The sequence below is a fragment of the Leptinotarsa decemlineata genome, unplaced genomic scaffold (assembly GCF_025532065.1).
Source record: "Leptinotarsa decemlineata unplaced genomic scaffold, Ldec_3_MD MMD2_P_RNA_scaffold_14, whole genome shotgun sequence".
In the NCBI taxonomy this organism is placed as follows: domain Eukaryota; kingdom Metazoa; phylum Arthropoda; class Insecta; order Coleoptera; family Chrysomelidae; genus Leptinotarsa; species Leptinotarsa decemlineata.
Genome location: NW_027412528.1, coordinates 496,638 through 517,271, shown reverse-complemented (window position 1 = coordinate 517,271; position 20,634 = coordinate 496,638).

Here is a 20,634-nt window from a genome sequence, read left to right as displayed (position 1 = left end):
TCATGTCCGGTATGTCCAACTGACTTTGAAGCTACCAATAGTCGTAGGCGAGCAACTAACTCTTTCGGTGAATTCCAGTACACATAATTCACAGGTTTAGAATTATATGTTTTCTTCATTTTCACTCGTTTGAGTGCTCCACCAATTTTACTTCTACTTCTTATTGGATATTGTCGTGAATCTAATAGAGGTTTGATGACTTCACGAAATTTTTTAGAATTTGTATTTTTAAAACCATTCTTCAGATGATATTGTTTATATGGAGCATTCGATATTTTCAATATTTTGGAATATACTTGACGAGTTTCTTCATTATCAACATCTTGTGGATTCTCCAAAAAGATCATATCATACAATTCTGGACTACCTGCGCATTCATATTTTTTCACTTTATTAGCATCCCAAAATGAAATGTTTCCATCTTTGAAATGTACCACTAGACTTCCCATTTTCAGCTTTTGTGTAATAGGATCCATACGTACCCCAAATGTTCCATCATATGCTGGATTTCTAGATCTTACATTATTCAAATGTTTCACCAAAACATCTTCACCACTTTCATTCATATCAGGTGAGGTGTCAGGATCCGAGGAGTCGATGTGGGACGATGATGGTGTTTCGAATAGAGTTGTTCTCATATCGTCTTGAAGTGTGCTCGTGTCACTATTCACAGATGATACACTATCAAAAGATTGTTTTCTTCCTATTGGAGTACTCATGGGGTAATTTGAAGTAGATTGAACATTTCCACGGTTTGATGATAACACTGCTGATTTAGAAGTAGCGTTTGATGATAAAACATTCAATGGTTTTGTTATGGGCTCATACAATTTTTCAAGTGTCGTACGAGTTTCAATATTATCATTCTTGATAGAGTTGAATTTCTGCCTGACAGCTTCTGTTGTCTCTACTAGTTGACGTTTCAAATTCATTTCACTGTTTGTATTTTCAGGATCATTTTTCGTATTCATAATGCTCTCTTTAAATTATAGCTCAATTCGCTGATGAAGTGACCTCTGCAATATTCGGTGATCGAATAAGTTTGGATAACAAGATCACGGATATATAAAACTATCGAATCCTTTGCGATATCTACCTTCATCTATTTTTCTGTCCTTATCAATGACTAGAAATCCATATTGGTCCTCCCAGCATTTAACACACATCAATTGGAATTGTTTGAATGTTACATCGGGTGATACATGATCTGAATAAATATGATGTAAATTCGTCTCATCTTGTTTGAACATTGTGATGAAATTTGTATTGTCACGCACTAATTGTTTGGGTACCCGTGAATATGTCTGTGCGAGATAAAAACAATCAACATCTTTATGACGTCCCATACAGAAATATGATCTAATAATATCCTGCTTTTCACATATCACATCATCAAAAATGAAAACAGAATTAGGCTTAGCGTCGGAGGGTTCCACTATTTCTGCATTATTGCTGAATGTATAAAAACCTAATCCTTTTATAGGTTCCAAAACATTTCGCAAGTATTGATATTTAGGTTGATTGAGTGATTTCGAATATAGATACACATTTCTAAATCTCAGTCCTTGTGGATGTGTTAATAGCGATATCATTGCATTCGTCTTTCCACAATTTGAGGGTCCTATGATGAGTCCTCGAACTGATGATGGAAGTAGTGGACCATGTCTGAATACCCTTTGTCCATTCAATCCACACCCAAATTTCTCATTTAGATTATCTACAGCAAACTTTCCTTTCTGTTTTACAATGCGCATCGTGCCGTGGTTGGAGACTATATAAATGTAATTAGCTTATTCATTTCAATGTGTACCATCAAACGATACGGACGTATTGAAAGTGATCATAAAATTAAAAGAGGTTGTGGTTTTGTTAATGATTTAATGAACAAACTTCCTTTCGAATTACATCTACCCGGAGGTTATCAATACTGTGGACCCGGTACAAAACTGAAACAACGTTCAGCTCGTAACGATCCTGGAATCAATAAATTAGATATTGAATGCAAGAAACACGATATTCAATATTCTAAGCATCCATCCGATCTTGCGGCAAGACATTTAGCCGACAAAGAACTTGAATACAGCGCTTGGGATAGGGTTAAATCGAAGGACGCGAGTATTGGGGAAAGAGCAGCTGCATTACTTGTCACCAACATTATGAAAACAAAAAGACATATGGGCATGGGTTGTAGCAGCAAAAGTAAGAGGAAACAAACAAAGAAGAATAAAAATAGAAATGTTGCATTTGGTGCTGGGATAGTCCATAAAGTGCGAAATGTATTGAAGAAAGCTGGTGGGGATCAATTTGTGACGAATAATGGCAAAAAAGCTATCACTGTGGCACTGCAGGTGGCACGTAAATACCTCAAAGCTGCCGGTGTAAAGAAGAAGATCCGCACACCACGCATAATTCCTGTTCCCAAGATCGGTGGACTTTTGCCATTGATACCAATTTTTGCTGGACTATCCGCACTAGGGAGTTTAGCGGGAGCCGCTGCTGGTATTACCAAGGCCGTAAATTCAGCAAAAGCCAGCAGAGCGGCTTTAATGGAAGCCATTCGCCACAATAAAACCATGGAGGCTGTAGCATTGGGCAAACACGGAAGTGGAATATACCTCAAACCGTACCGTAAAGGTTTAGGACTATATTTAAAACCATACAAAGCCGCAAACAAAACAAAAAAATAATTGAACCCCTACCTCAGAGGCCTCTTACTGATCTCGATCTCAGTTATTATGCACAAAAAATGAAAATTCCACATTTTCGTGGTGTTTTTATGCGTGACAGATTACCCTCTTCAGGTCCACGACAAAACGAGAGAGCTATTGTTAATTTAGATTGCATTGGGTGGCATACAAAAAATGCGGGAAAGAAGTCGCATATTTCGATAATTTTGGAGATCTACCCCCACTATTGGAATTGACTCGATTCTTTCGAAAATGTTCGAATGTAAAAATCAAATATAACTATGATCGTCAACAGACATTTAATACAGTTCTCTGTGTCACTTGTGCTTACAGTTTCTCTTTGAATAATTTTCCAAATAAAAATGGATACAACACCAAAACTGGATCGGGAGGCTATCAAGGGAATGGGGTTTTCACTTAGAATGTTTTCAAAATATGGTACCTTGAAAAAAATGGATAAAGTGAAGCTTGCAAATATGCCCAAGGAAGTGATACTTGCATGTGTTGCACATGAGATTGCATATGTTTGGGAAAAGTTACCCAAACATCTACAAGATGACATCGATATAATGAAACATAGATATTGTTATGAACACCACTCCGATGAAAATTTAGATTCAGATGGTAATAATGGTCCTATACCTCGAAAATCTATGTGTTGTATTTGTAATATAGAGGATGTGAATATCGTTATCAATAAAAATGATATTTATTTCAATGCAACACCTTCGAAAAAGTGTAAATTGTCTCAAATGTGTTGTTGCTGTGCACAACAATAAATTGAAATGTGTTTCAAAATATTCATCAGTCATGTCACGAAAGTTCGAGTTACAAGCTGTCGGGAGAAGTGTCTTGAGTGCGGATTTTTTTCCACCAGTTGAATTGGATAGGAGCAGCCGTTATGGATTAGAACTTTTAGGATTCTATGGATGCAATAAAATCAATAATATAACTGAAGCTAATAATTTAGTGAGTTTCAGAATCAGTAATGACAACTCATCGATACTCCAAAAGTTTACAATTGAAATTCCATGTGGTGCTTACGAAATAGAAGAGATCAATGTAGTCATACAGAAACATATCATGTTCAGATTGTTTCATGATAAAAAACCAATTGATATCGTTGCAGATGATATTTTCTATCTACACGCCAATAATAATACATTCAAATGTGAAATGCGATCCAAATATGAAATTGATCTGACACATTCAAATTCTATAGCAGAAATGATGGGGTTCGCTCATGGCATATTTCCACCGAATCAGATACATGAATCCCACATTCTTTTCTCATCGATATTGATGTGGAACCAGGATACAATCTTACTAAAGAACCACACAGTATTATATATATGCCTGTCAGTCCAGAAGGTCGTCAATTGATTCACAACATTACAGTGCGTATTTTGGACGAAAAAAATAACCTTATCGATTTTGGAAGTGACGAAGAGATTTTCATTATTTTGGAATTGAAGAAAATCGAATAACTATTGTTATGGGTTTCATTTACAATAGACAAAATCGTATCGAACAATCTCAAACCAAAACGAGCTGCACTATCAAAAAGAAAAGTGTGCATAAAAAGAAACGTGTACATGAAAAGAAGCTCATTCCACAAGTGTATGCTAAACAGTTAGCACATAACGCTCTGTCTTTGAGTGATCTTAAATTTTTGAAATCAATTGGATCGAATGTGAGAAAATAAGAATGGTGCTCGAAACAAACAGTGAAAAGTTGAATATATTCGATGAACCAGTGCTCAATCATTTTCTCATAAGTTTACATGAGCACACATATAAGCCCTACGGATCACCGCTATTCAGGAATTCAGATGAAATTAGAATTGCAATCAATAATCAAGATGTTATACTAGATATTGCCGAGAGCTTCATTTACATAGAAGGTAAATTCACCCCGAAAGATGTAGCGAAAACATGCTATCTCTCGAATAATGCAATTGCATTTCTCATTGATGAAATTCGTTACGAAATGGGTGGTGAACAAGTAGCTGTTGTTAGAAAACCTGGGATAACATCTACAATGAAAACCATGATATCATTCGGACAATCTCATGCTAACACATTATTGACATCTGGCTGGGGACTTTCACAATTGAAACAAGATATCTTGGATACAAACAGTCACGTTTTTAGTGGAAAACTACCACTGAAATCTTTGATGGGTTTTGCTGAAGATTACAACAAAATATCTTGGATGCGAAACAAGAATTGATTTTGATTATCTCTCGATCATTCAAAAACTCATATATAGGTGAGGTTGATGCTGATTTGGAAATAAATAAAATCGAATGGAAAATAAGACATATTGTACCAGATGATAAACACGAACTCAAACTTTTGAGTAGAATAAACAAAAGCGGTCTGAATGCCAAAATCAAGTTGGCTTATCGCATGTGGGACCTCTATGAACTACCATCATTACGTGGGACTTCTTCAGACATATGGATCATCAAAACAACTAACGCTCTGGAAACTCCTCGTTTTGTCATCATCGCATTCCAAAGTACTACCACATCTGAAGATCGAACACAGGATATTACAAAATTCACAACTGCTTATATCAATAGTATTCGAGTATACTTGAATTCTGAAGTTTATCCATATGAGCGTTGGAATTTGGATATCGATAAAAAACTTGATGCTCCTGCTTATTATGCTTTTGAGAGTTTCCAGCGAAGTTATTATGATGAAGATATGAGTGAACCTCTGATGGACATTGGACAATTTAGAGGGAATCCACTATTCGTCATCGATTGTTCCCATCAACCGAATGCAACAAAATCATCAACTATTGATATAAAGATTGAGTTTGAAACGAGGAAAAACAAGTTTCCAGACAACACTAAAGTATATGCATTAATTTTACATGATACAGTTTTAACATACAATGCATTGGATGGTTCAGTTCACAACAGATATTGACACTCTTTAAATTATTGATACTACTTCATTTTTCCACTCTATCATGTACTGTTTTATGATTTATTTTTCATTTGTAACTGACTTATATCATGTATTGTAATTTTTTTTCCTAATTTATATATATCATATTTATTGTTTTGTAATAATTTTCTATTGTATATAATAGGATTTAAATAAATAAAACATGAAAAATAATACAAAGTTTTTTTATTTGACATTATTTATGATTTACAGGAACATACAGACTATCTAAAATAACTTCTTCCTCATAGTCATCATTTTCGCGACCATCTTCAATTTCTTCTCGATTTTCATCATTCAATTCAAAGTGATGAATAATCCATTCTGGCAAGTATGACTGGAGGCTATACAGAAATCTTCTCAGGTTCAGTTCAATCATAACATCACAAAGTTGCCACAGTTCCAATTCATTATCCAAAAATTTGTTACAAACTTCTGCACCACTCCGATAGTTCTCAGCATCACGAAGACATAATTCAATTTGTTTTTCATCATAGCATACACTCATATCATAAACGTTTGCATGTTCGGCTCCATCACCCAACACCTTCAATTTAGACGACAAATGTTGAACCGATGATTTGAGATCTACAACATCGACCCAATCTTGACTTGCATATTGCATCCACATCTTTGAATGGTGGAACTGAAATCAAATAAAAAAACAATTAGCAACCTCCAACTTGTTTCCATGATATAATACTCACATTCCCATTTTATTTTTACTTATAAAGTGAGTGTATTCAACTAAGTTGGTTATGTTTATATTTCCATATAATTATCATCTAAATTATCTAATATATGAATATTATTAAAACAAAAAGAAATTCACTATACATAATTACTATTATTATTCAATCATATTGAATTTGACTAGAGATCGCGTTTTCATACCTGCAAAACTTTGCGGGCTCTGACCTAAATACACAATCGTATATTTACCACCCGATGAGTTGATACAAGTTATATCGTCATCACTGAATTGCAACGAAATACGTTTTGGTAGCCATGTTTTAAATAATTTATCATTGCTCACATCTTCCAAAGTTAATAAAATTGATTTTCCAAACCTTGTAGAATAAGTTGACATATTTTCAATTATATATACTTCATCAATTGGTAATGATGATAAAGCCTTCTGCTCTAGTATTTTAACCTCCTGTACAATCAAATTATTGATTTTATTTAGGTCTACTTTTGAAACGGACATGATGAAAATATGTATGAAAAATATAAACAATTTCCAACAGCAAAATACACTCATCGTCTTCCTTCTATTACGAACTGAATAAAACTCTACCAATTGCTTACTGCTGCAGATATATTCGTCTACTGATTTCATAGTGTGCCAGGCATTTCTTTTATGTTGAACAGTGCGAGTCACCCCCACCATGAAACCGTGAAAGGTTCACATTGCTAGTTGCTACTCACTAGAGATGCCTCAAGTCACAGCCAAGCCCAAGAGGGCACACCGATGAATACGCATTACTCAGCCACACGTCGTGGAGTGAACTTGCTCCCTTACCGTTGAACGGTTGCTGCTGCTGTGACGTCACACCACTACTAACTTGGTGGGCTCACACCGATGGAACATTCATTACTTGGAGAATCTTCGAAGTATGCAGACGTATGTTTGTACATAGACAAGCACATGATGAAACCATGTACCGTGCATTCACACACACACACACACAAAATCTCATAAGAAAAAAAATCTGAACGATCCCTGCACCAGACACTTCAAGGTCACATCGCCTTGACTTCACCAAACAACAACAAAAAAAAGCAATTAATACGTCATAGTGGTGGGGGGGAGGCCGGAATTCGGCTGTATGCATCTACTGACAATGTATTCCCCTTCTAAATCCTTTTGACACTTACCTATTACACAGTATTTTACCCATTTTACTCACAGTGAAGACAATTGAAAAAGTACGCCACTGGAAGGGTGTTATTTACCTACTTATCTTGCCAGATGTGGCTAATTTTAGTCAATTTATGATTTAGTCCCAACTGAATCGATTTGAGATATTATTAAATTATCAAATTATCCACTAACTCAGGCCTAAAAACTGATTTTATTCTTCACACGTTTATTCGCGGCACTTTCACTGTTGTTTTGATGTGAAATTCGAAATTTTTCATCAGTGAAAAATCACTAAAACTTTAGTTTTTGTTGGGACTCAAGCGATGCACGTGTGCACTTCAGTGCAATACAACTGTTCTTGGCATTCGCCATAAATCACCAATAAATTGAAGAAATCGTGATTATTATAACCAGTACGAGCCATATTGTACATTCTGAGAGCACGAATTTGACGATAAACAACTTTGTTTCATTTGTCACCAAACATTGTGTTGAAAGATGGACAGCAGCCTACTAGAAATATCAACATTTCGAGAAAGTATGTAAATATAATGGAATATCTCCAAAATTATAAGTTTTGGGTATAAGGAAATGTATCATAACTAGGGCTTATATTCATAATAGAATTGAACCTTGAGGAAAAAAAATGGGGGTTTTCATTTGAAAAAGATGAGATTTAAAAAAGTTGAGATTTTTAATTTTTCTCATTCACTTATTGGACCCTAGTTTTTGCGCACCCTGTGGATTATTCAGTGGACGTGAAAATAATGCGTGATCCGTTCAACCTTCAATTATCACGATTCACTAGCTGCATATTTTTAAAAATGTTAATCTTCTACTATGTTCGAGAGGCTGCATCTGTCACTTTTTCTAAAAAACTCAAATAACTCGAAAACAGTTCATTTTGGATGTAGGATATGATACATGAGTAGAATCTAAATCATGAGAAGAATTAAAAAATGAGGTGAAATACAGGGTGTGCCATTAAAAATAACAAACATGACGTCACTTCCGGTGAAACCCGAAACGTCACCTCAACGATAATATTTCAGTTAAATCCTTCATTAGTTTTTCACCCATCCTACCAATTTTCAGAATCGCCCTACTCTCGGTTTTCTATATATAGGGTGTAACTAAATAAGTGTAAAACATTTAAGGAGGCGATTCCTCATCGATAAAAGATAGGATCTTTCATAAGCACTAAAAAAGTTACAATATTGAAATTAACCTGACGTTTTGTACTACCAAAAAGGCACTTAGCCAGAAATTTATTTGGTTTACCCCATGGTTGTAAGGAGTGGAAAACGCAACCCCTAAAATTTATTTCCAATGTAAATTTTTGTCTTATTATTTGTTTATACCATTTAAAAATGTATTTCCGATAGCCTGTTTCATTCTTAACAAAAAATGTCTCTTGGGTTTTTTGCCCAAAATAAACCAGTTCGCAGCAAAAAATTATTTTAGGAACAACTACAGAGATACATCGTCATAAATGCGAAAATACGAAACTGATCTATCCAGTAGGTCGCTATAAGCGATAGTGACAATTAAATTGGTATGACGCTGTCAATTTGTGAATTTTCGAAATTGAATTAATACTAATTGTGTGTTGTTGTTCTGTTCCTAATTTGTTACTTCAATAATTCACTTGTTATTAAAATGGCATACACAAATGAGGAAATGACTGATATGCATTACGTTTACGGTCTGTCGCAGGGGAATGGGTTATAGAAGCTTCTAGAAAATATGCTGAAATGTATCCTCAACGGCAGCATGCTTCACATAGAATATTTGCTCTACATGTTGTGTGTTTTGTTATTAATGAATTAGTTTTGTTTATTACCCTTCAATCGTTTAATGCAAGTACTAACTACAAAATAACAATGAATCCAGTTCGCATTTATGACGATGTATCTCTGTAGTTGTTCGTAAAATAGTTTTTTGCTGCGAACTGGTTTATTTTGGGCAAAAAACTCAAGAGACATTTTTTGTTTGGAATGAAACAGGCTATCGGAAATAGATTTTTAAATGGTAAATAAGACAAAAAGTTACATTGGAAATAAATTTTAGGGGTTGCGTTTTCCACCCCTTACAACCATGGGGTGAACCAAATAAATGACTGGCTGAGTGTCTTTTTGATAGTACAAAACGTCAGGTTAATTTCAATATTGTAACTTTTTCAGTGCTTGTGAAAAAAATTGTTATACAAATTTTATGTACCCCCTTTAAGGGGCTGTATCTTAACAAGGGATGCTACAATAAAGTTTCTTCATATGAAAGATCCTATCTTTTTTTGGATGAGGAATCACCTCCTCGAATGTTTTACACTTATTCAGTTACACCCTGTATATAGATTGCGTTAACTCAAGATATACCCTGTATATCAATTGGCAACGAGGAAATAGGAAATCCACGAAACTTTTATTTCTACCGTTGGGTGTCGTGAAGTTTGAGTGAAAGCAACCTAACAGAGAAACAATAGCAACAAAATAGTTGCCTTGTGCTTAGCGTATAGTTGACAAAACCATAAGAGTTTCTATTTTAGGTTCCGGAATAACAGAAGTTATATATGCGGGGTCAAGGGTCATTTAGAACCATTGTGCAACCATCTAATTCTAGTCAAAATTCAATAGAAGAAAACATAGATTCTGAAGAGACTTTTCAGTTCATGTTCAATTTAAAAAATATCGAAATTGATGATAAAGAACATCTATAATCACCTATGTTCCATTGATGATTGATAATAAATCATTCAATTTTCAAGCTGACCTCGGCTTTGTGTAGGCTGCCTTTTCCGAAAGTTGATATCGAAAACATTTTCAAAATGAGTTACATCAAAAAAGTGACATGTCATCGAGAGATTATGTTGGAATTTCATTGAAGCTCTTAAGGTTCATATAAGTTGAATTATTTTACAAAGAGATAGCTCACATGTTGAAAATATATTGGGCGTTCCAATGAAAACGACCCCTCCCTGTACGTCAAAAACTGACGTGTGTGAACTTGAGAAAATAAGATAAATTGAATCTCCACTTAAACAACCTTTTATTTAAATAAATATTAAGAAAGTTACTGAACAACGAACTGTACTCCTATATATAAAGAACTAACATTCTCTCTTCAATATTTTTCCACTCATACCTTATCTGTTTTTATGAATCCTTAACTACCAAAAAAAACAATGCAATAAAAGAAATGTGTAATTCTGCCCACAGCCATCATTTGCCTCCATTGTTGCCGTCGACAGTGATGCCAGTTCACACTCGGCCATTCCTGACCAGATGATGGCTGGTCTGTTGTGACTGAAACAAAAAAAACGTTTCAATTACATCGTTGGTTCGAAGGAACCAGAACCCCATTTTGAGAGATTCCATTCCTTTTAAGTAGTACTATAGCTTCGGGTCTGAAAGTCCTTTCCCTTTTTCATGGCACAGGGACACGTTCCCGACGGCCAGACATGGCACAGGGATACGTTCCCGACGGCCCCAAATGGCACAGGGACACGTTCCCGACGGCCCAACATGGCACAGGGACACGTTCCCGACGGCCCAACATGGCACAGGGACACGTTCCCGACGGCCCAACATGGCACAGGGACACGTTCCCGACGGCCCAACATGGCACAGGGACACGTTCCCGACGGCCCCACATGGCACAGGGACACGTTCCCGACGGCCCCACATGGCACAGGGACACGTTCCCGACGGCCCTATATGGCACAGGGATACGTTCCCGACGGCCCAACATGTACACACCTTATTTCAGCAGCAAGCATCTCCAAGGGTCCATCTTTTCATATGTTCTGCAGCATAAACACCCACGTAGGATGACCGTGTTCTTTTACATCCGGGTATGTTCGTAACCTCGTATCGATCGTTTTCTAGTTGCCGAGATACTTGAAATGGGCCCTTCCACTTAGGAACCAGTTTCCGTCCTGAACCCATGTTTACAATTGAAGAAATTTTCACTAACACGAGTTCTCCGATGCTGAACAATGAAGGTGGTGCTCGATGCGAATCGAACTCTTCTTTCTGACGAGTCTGGTTATAGTGAATCCTTTGGGCAGCGAGCTCACGAAGCTTACTAACATCCACAGCATTTTCATCTTCTATTTCGCCAATATTATGTGGACCTGTTCTATACCCAAGAAGTATTTCTGTTGGGCTAGTATTAATACTTCTATTCCAAGTATTATTGATCCCCAATTGTATATTGGAGACATTCTCATCCCATTCGTTATCCTCTTTGTTGGCACCCATCGTGGCTAGACAGTCTAATATAGTTTTGTTGTATCTCTCCACTTGTCCATTACCTCGTGGCATCCCTACTGCATTGAGGTGGTGACCGATATTCTTCTCTAAACAAAACTCTCTGAATTTTCTCGATGTGAACGCGGTACCTCTGTCGGTGATAATTCTTTTGGGCACTCCAAAAACTTGGATAATTTCATTCAGGGCAACAAGAACATGCTTTGTTTTGGTATTCTTTACCGCCTTGATGAATGTGAATTTCGTGAAAGCATCTACCAAAACCAACACCTGAGTGTTCCGCTGTTTACTCTTACAAAATGGGCCAATATGATCAATGTGTATAGTGTGAAAAGGCCGAGCAATCTTTGTAATTGGATGTAAGTATCCTGGCTTTTTCCCCGACGCCGTTTTGTAATATAAACAATTTATACAAGCCTTTACGTATTTTTTTATAATTTTTCTCATTTTTGGGAACCAATATTTATTTGATATTCTCTCCAAGGTTTTGTCGAAAGCAAAATGGCCTACGTCATCGTGATTGAACCTCAAAATCTGCCATATGCAAGCTTTCGGCAATACCGCCCTGTTTCCTCGATCAGTACGACGGTATACTCTTCCCCTCCGAACATCATATTTTTCAAAAATGTCTTTGTTGCTGTTTCGATCACCCGATAAGATAATATTCTTGATAGCTTTTATGTCCGCATCGGATTCTTGAGTAAGCATAAGCCAGTTGTCATCGGACAAGATCGCAGCATATATGCCTTGACTTTCTCTTTCCCCCACTGGGTTACGACTCAGTGCGTCCACATGGGTCATCCTTGTACCTGGTTTGTGCACTATCTCGAAATCATAGTCCTGCAATTCCAGAACCCATCTGCCAATCCTCGGGTTTAGATCCTTCTTTGACATGGCGTTACGAACAGCTGAGCAATCTGTGAAGATTTTGAATTTAATACCAGCTAAGTAATGTCTGAATTTTTTTATGGAACGAACGATGGCTAGTGCTTCCAGTTCATACGAATGATATCTTTGTTCGGTGGGTGTGGTTGCTTTGCTGAAGAATCCAATCGCTTTTTCCATTCCATCGTTCAGCTGTACCAACATTCCAGCAACACCCCAGCGACTGGCATCTGTATACAGTATGGTTTCTTTTCCATTGTCAAAAAGAGTAAGTACTGGGGAGGACGTCAATGTTTCTTTGAAGAACGCAAAGGCATTCTCCTGTTCGGTTTCCCAAGTCCAAGGATGATTTTTACCAAGTAGCTTAGTGAGGGGTTTCGCCTGGAGCGCGAATTTAGGTACAAACTTACGAAAGTGTCCAACTAGTCCTAAAAATTGCCTGACCTGATGTATATTACCTGGGCGAGGAAAACTTCGTATCGCAGCAGTTTTGCAAGCGCTGGGTTTTACTTCTCCATCCTGTATTCTGTATCCAAGATATTCTACCTTATCAGTTAAAAAGGTACACTTTTCAAGGTTCAACTGAACACCATGATCATTTAAGCGCTCAAGTACTCGACGCAGGACATTTAATCCTTCGGGTATTGTTCTAGAGGGAATAAGTATATCGTCCAAATACACAACAACTTGATTGAATCTCAATTCACCAAGAATATTATCTACAGCGCGTTGAAAAAAATAGGGAGCATTCATTAGGCCAAATGGAACTTTGAGATATTCGTATTTGCCCTCCGGGGTGATGAAAGCAGTGATTGGAACAGACTCTTTCGAAAATTTTATTTGGTGGTATCCTGATTTCAAGTCCAGTATAGTAAAGAATTTCTGACCGACTAACCTGTCAATCAAATCCTCAATGATAGGCAAAGGGTAATTTTCTTTGATTGTTTGTTTATTAACCCCTCTGTAATCGACACACAAACGAGTATCGCCATTTTTTTTCTTCACCATTATCACAGGACTTGCAAACGGAGACTGGGAAGGCCTGATAGTATTACTCTGTATTAATTCGTTGATCAACTCTCGAAGTTTACATTTTTCAGAATCAGATAACCTATATGGCCGATAAATAATAGGAGTGTCTGTCTTCAGTCTGATGGACATTTCGATACCAGCTATCGTGCCTAATTTTCCTGTATTGCTTGTAAAACAATTTGGAAATTCTTTTATAAGTTCTCGTATTTCATTTTGAGCTGACGCCTCTGCCACATCAATGTGGACGACCTGAGGCTGAACTTCAATTGAATTCACGGTCAGAGCGTAACTGAAAGTTAATCGAGAGCCAATCCGCGAATAAGTAATTCCAGGATCCTCACTAAAATTTTGTCCAATCACTATTTCCGCACCCGGTATACAAGTGTCCACTAGCAATATTTCTATTGATAATGCGACATCATCTATTTTGACGTTACATGCGGCCCACTCTGTTACTAGTATTTCAGAACCTCCAAATGCCGTTAATATAATTTCGTTGGGACAACTTTCGACCTTCAACTGAAGTTTGTCTGCCATTGCGTATGTAACAAGGGAACACTCGCTACCAAAATCTACAAAACATGTTTCCTTCTGATCCCCAATGAGAATACTTTTGAAGAATTTGTTTTTATCCCGATTTTTAGTTACCAGAAATACCCGCTTATCATCCCTTGTGACTGTTTCTTTCTTTTTATCTAATTGTATGTCGGTTGTTTTCGACTTTTTAAAACAACTATCCACTGTGTGCCCCCTACGACGACAATAATTGCAGTATTTTATAGCATCACCCTGTGAACGATCTATTTGACAATTCATTTGCTTGTGGCCCAACCCGTTACATCGAAAACAAATAATATTTTCTCGAGTTGTATGGACATTCTTTAATCTCTTACCGTCTTTACGGGAACTGTCGTTCCATTTTCGTGCATATTTATCTGGAGATGAACCTGACAAGTTCGGATCGAACGACTTCAAATAAGTTGCCAACTTCGATGGATCATCGATATTGGCGGCCGTAACAGCGAATTTTATGGACGCATTGTTCAAACCACCCACAATTAAATTGACTTCGTCGGCACCACACAGTTTTAAATTCATTTTCTTTATGAGAGATAGTTTTTCAAAACAATATTCAAATAAACTCTGATTTGGTTTAGGATGCAAAGCGAGCATTTCTGTCATTAGACAGTGTAAATCTCGATTTGACGGAAAAGTATTTGATAAAAAGATTTTCCATTCCCCCCAACTTTTTGGCATACAAGTTATACTTCTATACCAAGTTTCTGCAGGCCCTTTCAATTTATTAATGGCAAGATGACATATATGCAAATCATTCCAATGATATATATCTGCATACTCATCTATTTTTGATATCCAAACTAACACATCGTCATTTAAAGGGTTGAACTCATGAACATCTATATCTTTAACTGACATTCCCAATCTACCATGATTTTCTTTCCTCAAGTTATTAACTATTTCTATCAAACCTGTATTGCTGCAACCCTCCGAAGTAAAGAGCTCGGGAGTCTGAACACGGTCACCATCACTCATGTGCTCATGGGAGCTGCCACCTTCCCGACTTGTGCTTCTTTTCCTATCTCCTCTCGTTCGTCTTCCTTTCGGTATCCTTGGGGAACGAGACCTAGAACGCTTCCTCTTTCGACTGCCCATATTTGATGAAATTTTACAAGTTATTTTCCGTTGTATAATCCCACTTCTGATGTGAACTTGAGAAAATAAGATAAATTGAATCTCCACTTAAACAACCTTTTATTTAAATAAATATTAAGAAAGTTACTGAACAACGAACTGTACTCCTATATATAAAGAACTAACATTCTCTCTTCAATATTTTTCCACTCATACCTTATCTGTTTTTATGAATCCTTAACTACCAAAAAAAACAATGCAATAAAAGAAATGTGTAATTCTGCCCACAGCCATCATTTGCCTCCATTGTTGCCGTCGACAGTGATGCCAGTTCACACGTGTAATTAAAAATTTTAAAGAACACGATGATTTTCATTTCTAGAGGGACTAATTCTGATATGGAAATTATACCCGAAAGTTCACCCATCTGCGGTCATCAACAACAAGTACCCCTTTATTTTTTTCAGTGGCATCGGGGGTTGAGTGATACATCATTTGGAAGGTATTTTATCCCTCTATTACTTCTGTATTTTTTTTTCGAAATTGGTTTATTCGTTATTGAGAAATTAAATGTTGAACATTTTATTTGAGAAAAAACAGAAAATTCGCTGTCGCCCATTTTATTGACGAAATCAACAAAAGTAATATCAATGACAGCACAATCAACGAATAAAGGGTTCAAAATGACCTACATCTAGTTCCATACAATAATACAGTCTACTTTCGAAAGTGTTCCTTACATTATTGAAGATGTCAGGAGTTAGAAATCGGCATTCTCGAACAATTCTCTGTCGCAGGTCTTGTAGATTTGTAGAATTCATTTAGTTAGTAGTAAACGTTTTGAAATGAACGACATTGTTAGTTTTTTCTGCACTGGTAGTTTTTGTTGAATCTAGTTGTCGCAGAACAAAAAATAGATAGTTGGCCACAGTCACTTCTTCACGAATTATTATTCAGTCATTCTCGTTCACTGTTTGAAGGTGATTGCCAATGTTTCATGATGAATTTCATTAGTTCGGACTTCCATTGTCTGATATTATATAAAATGATTTGAAATCTCTGAAAGAACTAATAAAAAAGAATTAAAAAAGTATAGCTGAAAATAAAAATTATATTAAGCAAAAAAATCTAAAATAAAATAACAGTGAAATAAAATACAAGTGAAAATAGAAAAAGTAAACAAAAATTAAAAATAAAAATAAAAAGTTACAAATCAAAATATTTCAAACCAAATTACTTCACGACGTTTCGATTGTGTTAGTATCCACAATCGTCTTCGGGTGATGACTGGACTAATTCCTCCGAGAGATGACTATTTATGGGTCATTCGAGTACTTTCACTAATCTCCGCTTTCCTCTTTCCGCTTCACCGGTTCAGTGGGAGATGTCCGTTTGGCGGGAGTTGGCCATAATCAAGCAAAAAATCTCCAACGAATGGTGAAGTGAATAGACATAATTGTTGTTACTGGAACGACGTGAATCCTCATTTGGTGATAAAAACACATTCACAAACTCCACAAAAATTTAATGTCTGGGCCGACATTCTTGGTAATCATATTGTTGGACCATTCTTCATTGAAGGTAATCTCAATGGAAACACATATTTGTAGATCCTATGATTGAACACATTTTAGAAAATGATGACAATTTAGTAGAAAATGAAATAACATTCCAGCAGGATGATGCACCCCAACATTTTGATTTTTGGGTAAGACAGTTGTTGGACAAACGTTTCCCATATCGTTGGATTGGCAGAAGGGGTCTAGTGGAGTGGCCAGCTTGATCATCTGATCTCACACCGATGGACTTCTTTCTGTGGGGACACCTGAAGTGGAAAGTGTACTCTACTAAGCCTACAAATCTAGAAGACATCAGAATTTCTCAGTAACGAATGAAGGAATTTTGAAAAAAATCACAGAAGTAATAGAGGGACAAAAGAAATTTCAAATGATGTGTCACTCGACCCCCCATGCCATTGATAAAATAGGGGGGGTAGTTGCTGACCGCAAATGGGTGAAGTTTCGGGTATAATTTCCATATCAGAATTAGTCCCCCTAGAAATAAGAATTGTCGTGTTCTTTAAAATTTTGGATTACACGTCCGTTTCTGACTTACAGGAGGGTCAAGTTTACGTTGGAACGCCCTGTATGTTGTTGAAAACGGAGGTATAATTTTGATAGGAAGAAATAGATTATTATGTTGAATTTAGGTATAAGTATAGTGAATGAGACTGAGAATTATTCAAATATCATGAGTTTCACTGTCCAGCTGTATTCGAAAATACTTCTGGTACTTTTAACATATTTGAAAACTCCTTCAAAATTAAAATCAGGGGCTATTCCAAAATTTTATAAGCCGCGTCCTGTTCGTTTCAAATTGAAACTTGAATTAGATAATGAGCTGAAGAGATTAGTTGATAATGATATTTTAATGCCTATTGGATCTTCTGAATGGACAACACCCATCGTTCCGATATCGCAAAAAAATGGGAGAGTTAGATTCTGTGGTGACTCAAAAATAACCCTCAATACTCAACAGAAGTTACAAATATACACTCTTTCGCGGATTGAGTATTTTTCATTCAATAACAAGGTGGCGAAAAGTTCTCAAAAATACATCTTTCTGAAGCCTAATATCAGGCTATTTTGTCAGAGGATAGTTAAAATTTGGTTACAATATGTACCCACAAGGGTTTGTTTTCTTCAAACCTTCATCGTATGAAATATATTGTGCTCCATTTATTTTTCAAAACTTTCACCAACTTTACGTAAATACCTATACATTTTTGAAAAGTATGAATATGCAGTTTTCTTACACAGCCATCAGTTTTCGTCTATCTACTTTGAAAACAGGAGTTTTCCTTTGAAAGTGTCCACTTTGGTCCACTCTGGGTCCAGATGGGTCAGAAAATTGATGAAACCGGTCTTCATATGATTTATGATCAAACAATGTCCGTAATCACAAAATCATTTTTCGGGATGGCTAACTATTATTGTAAAATGCTTCGAATATTTTACAGCCTTGTTGAAAAGAGGAGGAGCCAGTGTACCACAGGCTATCAAAATAGTTGAAAAAAAAATTAAAGAAATGTTGCATTACTTCGAAATTCACTGTAGTTTCTTCTGATTTTGTAATTAGTGCAGTGATCAGTCATAATAATGCGGACAATGTTGAACGACCTATTGCATTTGCATCTAGGATGTTAACATCAGCCGATATCTATATGGCAGAACATTGTTTCTTTACTGTGATTATTTACCTACTATACAGCGTGACTCACGGTCGATGGTAGGTTAGACGTTTCTGGAAAACGCAAAGCATGATTTTTCTGAAAATTCCACCTCTCACATTGTACTCGGTAAAATGAAAGATGGTTAAAAATGCTTCAGGATGATATATCATGTCCTTATACCTAAATCGTCAAGTTTTCTCAATAAAGTCGCTTCTTCTAGAAACATAATTTTTTTTTAGAATCTGGATTTAGGTAGCAGTGGAATTATTAAGCTTATAGCAGTGTGGTTACTTTTATAAGTAATTTACAAAGAGTTATCGACGGTGTTTCGAATCATCTTCCAAAATGAATGCAAATATCGATTATTCAAACGAAGTTCTTATGAAATTATTTATTATACACATGAACAAAGTGATCAAATCATTGTCAGAACGTGTAAAAAATTCAACTAAATGTATCCTTAATCAACACCAATGAACGAGAGGAAGTTTGTAAGGTTACAAAATAATTTCCTTAACTATGGCTCAAAGTTTCCAGGGAACAACTGTACCAAAAATCAGTCATTTCTAGGTGAAAAGTAAGATTTTGTGGGCTGAAACATGTGAAAGTACAGACAATAACAGAATAGGATGAATCAAAATAACAAAATTGTAAAAAAAATATCACATTTTCACAATAAATGCTGAAAATGTTGTCCATTACATTCTAAACACTTCAAAATGTTTTTTTTGTACGCGACTTGTGGTTGCTTTTTCAATTTCCTGGGGATCCAGATCTTCGATATTCCGCACTATTCGCCGTCGCAATTCTTCTTTGGTAGGCACTGGAGTACTGTATACCCTTTCTTTTGAAACACCCAATAAAAAAGTCAAGTGTCGTGAGATCGGGTGATCTCGGTGGCCAATCCCACGGCCCTAAACGCCTAAACCAACGGTCGTCGAAGAGTTCGTCAAGTTTCCTGGAAACTTCCTGGGTGGAATGAGCTGGCGCTCCGTCCAGTTGAAACCACGAATTCCTATATTCCTCTAAAGGCAAATTTTCAAGAAAATCGGTTACAGTCGTCCTTAATATTTGGAGATATCTCTCTGCATTCAGTGTGTCTTCATAAATAAAAATGCTGATTTTATTGTTCTTCAGAATAAAGAAAACATTCAGGTCAAATTTTTCCTGAAAACCTATTTCTGTTGTAACATAAGGATTATGATCAGCTCAAAAATGTTGATTGTTTCTATTGAAAATACCATCCCTCGTAAATTTTGATTCGTCGCTCCAAATTATTTTTGACAAAAATTCCCGATCTTCCTGGGTATGAATCAAAAGGGGTTCACAAAAATGCATTCTACGTTTGAAGTCTTCTGCTTTTAGAGCTTGAACTTTGGTAAACGTGAACGAACGTGATTTTTCAAAATTCGTTGTACTGAAGCATGTGATACACCTAAATCTTTTCCTGCACTGCGAACGGAAGCTTCTGGATATGCTTAATAATATACCAAAACGTTAACAGTATTGTCCCCATTTGAAGTAACAAGTTTAGGTCATGTTGAAGGCGCTTTTAACATGGAGTCATAGTTAAGGAAATTATTTTGTAATCTGATAAAATTCCTCTCGTTCATTGGTGTTAATTCAGGATACATTTGGTTGAATTTTCTACAAGTTCTGGCAATGATTTGATCTCACTGTCCGTGTATAATAAATGATTTCATAAGAACTTCGTTTGAATAATCAATATTTGCATTCAATCTTGGCGATTTTTTGAAACACCGTCAATAACCATTTATCAATTACTTATAAAAGTTGCCAAACTGTCATGAGCTTGATATTTCCACGGCTACCTAGAAATCAAATTCTTTAAAAGTTATTTTTTGTACAACTGTTATTGAAAATCTCTTTGATAGAAACAATTCAATCAGAACACCTACCAAAAAATCATTTAGAGAAGTTCACACATGCAGTTCGTGCTATTGGTAATATTAAATCCCTGTGAAGTTACAGACGATGACGAAATAGTATTCAGTAGTATTCAGAAAGTAGTATTCCAACTGTAGAA